Below are 7,083 nucleotides of genomic sequence, written 5' to 3'. Positions count from 1 at the left end.
TTATCACCAGCACTCAGCCTCCCCAGAAATGGCACATCCATTAGATGCGCCAATTTTGGCGCCTCAGCCAACATACCAGGACAAGTGGGGTAACGGTTTTGGGTTCATGTCAGCTGTGAAGTGTCAGTTGACATCAAGCCCAGGGGTTAGTAATGGAGAGGTGTCTGTCAGACACCCCCATTACTAACCCTGTAGTCAAAAGTAATAAACACACACACACACAGAAAAGTCCTTTAATTGTAAAAAAAACACTCCCTGACCCTCTTTTATCCACTTATTACCATAGAAAAAAATAATAATCCTAAGTGGTCTGCCGTAAAATCCATCCAGCGTCACACGACGATCCCAGACTGCCTCATCCAGATGACATTAGTAATGTGACCGCTCAGCACGACAGCCAGAACACACTGCCAGTAGCATGAGAACGCAGCTGTAGTGACGAGCGATGACGTAATTAAGATTACAGCATGATACGTCTTTTGTCACTTCTTTTAACTGTTTCTGGCTTTAAAAGCTGTGAAGTCGCTAAAAGAAGTGATTGGTCTTTTCTTCTAGCAGCTTCCGCTTGGAAGCCACCACTATTTTGTATATAATTTTTTATACAGTAGTTTTCAAAATAATAGCAGTGCGTTCAAAAGCATGAGTTAAGCACAAAATCTTTATAGTAATTTTTATTTCCATGCATTGGGAACATTGCACACTGTTTCCTAATTCAAAACATGTAGAGAAATATATAACATTTTAACTACCGTATTTTTCAGACTATAAGATGCACTTTTTTTCCTCCAAAACTTTGGAGGAAAGTGGGGGGGTGGGGTGCATCTTATAGTCCGAACATACACTACTGTTCAAAAATTTGGGGTCACCCAGACAATTTTGTGTTTTCCATGAAAACTCATACTTTTATTTATCAAATAGAAAATATAGTCCAGACATTGACAAGGTTAGAAATAATGATTTTTATTGGAAAGAATAATTTTCTCCTTCAAACTTTGCTTTCGTCAAAGAATGCTCCATTTGCAGCAATTACAGCATTGCAGACCTTTGGCATTCTAGCTGTTAATTTGCTGAGGTAATCTTGAGAAATTTCCCCCCATGCTTCCTGAAGCCCCTCGCACAAGTTGGATTGGCTTGATGGGCACTTTTTGCGCACCATACGTTCAAGCTGCTCCCACAACAGCTCAATGGGGCTGAGATCTGGTGACTGCGTTGGCCACTCCATTACAGATAGAATACCAGCTGCCTGCTTCTTCCCTAAATAGTTCATGCATAATTTGGAGGTGTGCTTTGGGTCATCTTCCTGTTGTAGGATGAAATTGGCTCTAATCAAGCGCAGTCCACAGGGTATGGCATGTCATTGCAAAATGGAGTGATAGCCTTCCTTATTCAAAATCCCATTTATCTTGTACAAATCTCACACTTTACCAGCACCAAAGCAACCCCAGACCATCACATTACCTCCACCATGCTTGACAGATGGAGTCAGGCACTCTTTCAGCATCTTTTCAGTTGTTCTGCGTCTCACAAATGTTCTTCTGTGTGATTCAAACACCTCAAACTTTGATTTGTCTGTCCATAAAACTTTTTTCCAATCTTCCTCTGTCCAATGTCTGTGTTCTTTTGCCCATACACTGTGTGCAGAATTATTAGGCAAATGAGTATTTTGATCACATGATACTTTTTATACATGTTGTCCTACTCCAAGCTGCATAGGCTTGAGAGCCAACTACCAATGAAGTAAATCTGGTGATGTGCATCTCTGTAATGAGGAGAGGTGTTGACTAATGACTTCAACACCCTATATAAGGTGTGCTTAATTATTAGGCAACTTCCATTCCTTTGGCAAAATGGGTCAGAAGAGAGATTAGACGGGCTCTGAAAAGTCCAAAATTGTAAGATGTCTTGCAGAGGGATGCAGCAGTCTTGAAATTTCCAAACTTTTGAAGCATGATCACCAAACAATCAATCCTTTCATGGCAAATAGCCAACAGGGTCGCAAGAAGAGTGTTGGCCAAAAAAGGCGCAAAATAACTGCCCATGAATTGAGGAAAATCAAGCGTGAAGCTGCCAAGATGCCACTCATTTTGCCATATTTCAGAGCTACAACGTTACTGGAGTATCAAAAAGCACAAGGTGTGCGATACTCAGGGACATGGCCAAGGTAAGGAAGGCTGAAAAGCGACCACCTTTGAACAAGAAACATAAGATAAAACGTCAAGAATGGGCCAAGAAATATCTTAAGACTGATTTTTCAAAGGTTTTATGGACTGATGAAATGAGAGTGACTCTTGATGGGCCAGATGGATGGGCCAGAGGCTGGATCAAAGAAAAGGGCAGAGAGCTCCACTCCGACTCAGACGCCAGCAAGGTGGAGGTGGGGTACTGGTATGGGCTGGTATCATCAAAGATGAACTTGTGGGACCTTTTCGGGTTGAGGATGGAGTGAAGCTCAACTCCCAGACCTACTGCCAGTTTCTGGAAGACAACTTCTTCAAGCAGTGGTACAGGAAGAAGTCAGTATCGTTCAAGAAAAACATGATTTTCATGCAGGAAAATGCCCCATCACATGCATCCAACTACTCCACAGCGTGGCTGGCCAGTATAGGTCTAAAAAAAGAAAAAAAATGACATGGCCCCCTTGTTCACCTGATCTGAACCCCATAGAGAACCTGTGGTCCATCATAAAATGTGAGATCTACAGGGAGGGAAAACAGTACACCTCTCGGAACAGTGTCTGGGAGGCTGTGGTGGCTGCTTCACGCAATGTTGATCGAAAACAGATCAAACAACTGACAGAATCTATGTATGGAAGGCTGTTGAGTGTCATCATAAAGAAAGGTGGCTATATTCATCACAAATTTTGGGGTTTTTTGTTTTTGCATGTCAGAAATGTTTTTTTCTAAATTTTGTGCACTGATATTGGTTTACCTGATGAAAATAAACAAGTGAGATGGGATTATAATTGGTTTTTATTAAGTTACCTAATAATTCTGCACAGTAATAGTTACCTGCACAAACAGATATCCTCCTAAAATAGCCAAATCTAAAAAAATAACACTCCAACTTCCAAAAATATTAAGCTTGGATATTTATGAGTCTTTTGGGTTGATTGAGAACATAGTTGTTGATCAATAATAAAAATAATCCTCTAAAATACAACTTGCCTAATAATTCTGCACACAGTGTATTAATATTTTCCTTTTATTAGCCAGTCTCAGATATCGCTTTTTCTTTGCCACTTTGCCCTGAAGGCCAACATCCCAGAGTCGCCTCTTCACTGTAGAGGTTGACACTGGCGTTTTGCGTGTACTATTTAATGAAGCTGCCAGTTGAGGAGCTGTGAGGCATAGATTTCTCAAACTAGAGACTCTAATGTACTTGTCCTGTTGCTCAGTTATGCAGCGGGGCCTCCAACTTCTCTTTCTACTCTGGTTAGAGCATGTTTGTGCTCTCCCTGAAGGGAGTAGTACACACCGCTGTAGGAAATCTTCAGTTTCTTGGCAATTTCTCACATGGAATAGCCTTCATTTCTAAGAACAAGAATAGACTGTCGAGTTTCACATGAAAGTTCTCTTTTTCTGGCCATTTTGAGAGATTCATAGAACAAACAAATGTAATGCACCAGATACTCAACTAGCTCAAAGGAAGGTCAATTTTATAGCTTCTCAAATCAGCCAAACCATTTTCAGCTGGGTTAACATACTTGTGCAAGGGTTTTCTAGGGTTTTCTAAGCATCCATTAGCCTTCTTACACAGTTATCAAACACAATGTACCATTAAAACACTGGAGTGGTGGTTGTTGGAAATGGGCCTCTATACACCTATGTAGATATTGCAATAAAAACAAGATGTTTGCAGCTAGACTAGTCATTTACCACATTATCAATGTATAGAGTGTATTTCTGATTCATTTAATGTTAGATTCATTGAAAAAAATGTGCCTTTCTTTCAAAAATAATGAAATTTCTAAATGACCCCAAACTTTTGAATGGTAGTGTATATACATATGTACTGGTGTGCCCACTGCTAAAGAAAATGAATATTCCCTGCTCCCCACGCCCATGGGCGTGGAAAGCAATGAATATTCATTTTCCTTAATAGCGCGCACACTGTAGCCGCAGCTCGGCTCCTGCTGCGGCCGGCGGTCTGTTTGCCCCCTATTAAAGTCCATGAATATTCGCTACAACCCACTCCCATGGGTTGTAGTGAATATTCATGGTCTTTAATAGCGCTGTGGCTACAGTGTGCACGCTATTGAAGAGAGTGAATGGTCACTCCTCCCCACGCACACACAGTCCCTGTGTGGGGAGCAGTGACTATTCCGGCACAGCACCTCACTGTGTGAGGGCGCATGGTAGGGACACCATGCGCGGCTCACACAGTGAGAGTGTCGGCAGCAGAGTGGGGCGCAGTGCTGGAGGAGAGAGGAGGTGAGTATGATTGTTTCTTTATTTTGTGGGCAGCGTGATAGGTATCAGGGGGTGCTAAGCATACCAGAATCAAGGGGTTCCATGCATACCAGTGTTGCACAGGTTCTGGATCCCCACAGTTGCGGTAGAAACTTCACAGAGCAGATTACATGGGATAACAAGCTTTTACTTCTCAGAACATGAGGTAAAGGAAAAAACGCACAGTCACTCAATACTACATCAGGAAGTAAGTGCAAAACAGAAAATACAAAAGAGACTTTTTTCTTTTTTACAATTCAGTAAACAAGGAAACTGTACACAACATTGCCATCTACTGTCAGATCAGCATAAAGTCCTCCTTCACACAAAGAAGTCCACAACTGTTGCATATACCAACACCCTTTATCAACAGTAAGGACTTATTCAGTCAAACCCAATTTTTTCATTAGTCTCTGATGTCTTTCAGCATTCAATGCCTTTGTGAAAATGTCTACTGTCATATCTTCAGTTGGACAATATTCTAATTTCAGGATTCCTTGTTCCTGATGGTCCCTCAAGAAATGATACTTCACATCAATGTGCTTGGTTCTTGGGTTAACTCTTTCCATCTGAGCAAGAACAAGACATCCCTGATTGTCCTCATTTATTTTTGTTGGTTCCAACTGTGCTTGTTCTATGTCTGTTATCAATTGTCTTAACCATAGAACTTCTTGACTCGCATGTGCAGCTGCAACTTATTCTGCTTCTGTTGTCGACAGCGTTACTATTGATTGTTTTTTACTAGTCCAACTAATTGGTCCACCTGAGAGAAAGAAAAGATAGCCACTGGTACATTTTCTGTCAGTTGGATCTTCAGCCCAATCTGCATCAACGTATCCAGTTAAAATGCATTTATCACTTGTAGGCAGTTTCAGTTTAACGTTGCTGGTTCCTTTCAAATAACGTATTACTCTCTTCACAGCATTCCAATATGCTTTATTTGGCTTGGACACTTTTCTACTCAGAATTCCTACTGCTGCTGCAATGTCTGGCCTTGTAACAGTCGCTAGATACAGTAATTTTCCTATCACCATTCTGTACTCTTCATTATTTGGTAACGCATTTTTCTCACTACTCATCTCTTTAAGAGAATTAGTTTCCATTGGAGACTTTGCTGGTTTTGCATCCTTCAATCCAAATGTGTCGGTTATGTCTTGAATCATGTGATTTTGATTAAGTAGGAAACTTCCATCTTCTTCTCTTTCTATCTGTATTCCTAAGTACTGTTTCACATTTCCCAAGTCTTTGATCTCGAAATGTTGATTCAAGATTTTTAGTATGTCCTCTTTATCCCTTTCTTTTTCAAAACAAACTAAAATGTCATCAACATATATGAGTACATAGATCCATCTGTCCATTAGTCTTTTTGTGTACAGGCAAGGATCAGCTTTGCTTCTTTTAAATTTTTCATTTGTGAGCACCTCCATGATTTTATCATTCCACGCTTTAGCAGCTTGTTTTAAATCGTATACACATTCTGTGATTTGCAAACCATGTTTGGGTTACTTTCATCTTTGAATCCTGGAGGTTGTTTCATGTAAATATCTTCTGTTAAACTTCCATTCAAAAATGCTGTCTTTACATCCAGATGTTTCAGTTCCATTTGTTTCATTGTTGCAACTGCAAACAAAGTTCTTATTGTAGTATGTTTGACAACTGGAGCAAATGTTTCATCATAGTCTTCTCCATATTTTTGAGAATAACCTTTAGCTAAGAGTCTTGCTCGGTATCGTTCAGCTGTGCCATCTGTTTGGTACTTTACTTTAAAAACCCATTGACATCCTATAGCTTTTCTTCCTTCTGGTAATTCTGTTAGTGTCCATGTTTTTGAGTCATGCATGGATTTTATGTCTATATCTGTTGCCTCTATCCATTTATTGGCTTCTTCTTCTTCAGGAAGTCGAGATATGTCTTCCCAAGAGGTAGACTCATAAATTTTACTTGTACTTGCATTATATAAAAGGCGTAATGGTGGTTTTCCTTTGTTTTCTCTTACTGAACATCTTGGATCTGTGTCTGTTTGTAGTTGTTTCTCTTCACTTTCAGTATTCTGTTTTTTATTAATTTCAACTTATTTTTCATCAGATATTCCTTCAGCTATATCATTGCTATTTTTCTCATTTTTTTGTTTCCAGTGAAATCATAGTGTCTTCATTTAAATTCTCAATGAATGTCACACTGTTACTCACCATAACTCTGTCTGTTTTGGGATCTAGGATTCTATATCCTTTGCAATTTTCACTATATCAAACAAATATTCCTTCCATGGACCTATTTTGAAGTTTGGAAGGTTTTCTGTTGGAATGAATACAAAAACTTTACAACCAAAAACTCTTAAATGATTTAAACTTGGTTTCATACCTTTCCACAGTTCATATGTTTTTTTTTCAGTTTTCTAGAAAAAAGTCGGTTCTGTAGAAATGTAGCTGTCATTGCTGCTTCACCCCCAATATTTTTCTGATAGTTTGGAATCTGTCAGCATACACCTTATCATTTCAGTCAGAGTTCTGTTTTTCCTTTCTGCTACTCCATTTTTTCTTAGGTAGTTTTCTATTTGGTGTCCTGTGAATTCACCTCCATTATCACTTCTAATGACAACTGGCTTCCACTGAAATTCATTATTCGACTTTGTCAC

This window comes from Phyllobates terribilis, unplaced genomic scaffold (assembly GCF_046119375.1).
Source record: "Phyllobates terribilis strain yellow unplaced genomic scaffold, ASM4611937v1 Scaffold_76__1_contigs__length_6945272, whole genome shotgun sequence".
In the NCBI taxonomy this organism is placed as follows: domain Eukaryota; kingdom Metazoa; phylum Chordata; class Amphibia; order Anura; family Dendrobatidae; genus Phyllobates; species Phyllobates terribilis.
Note: the sequence above shows the minus strand (reverse complement) of the source record.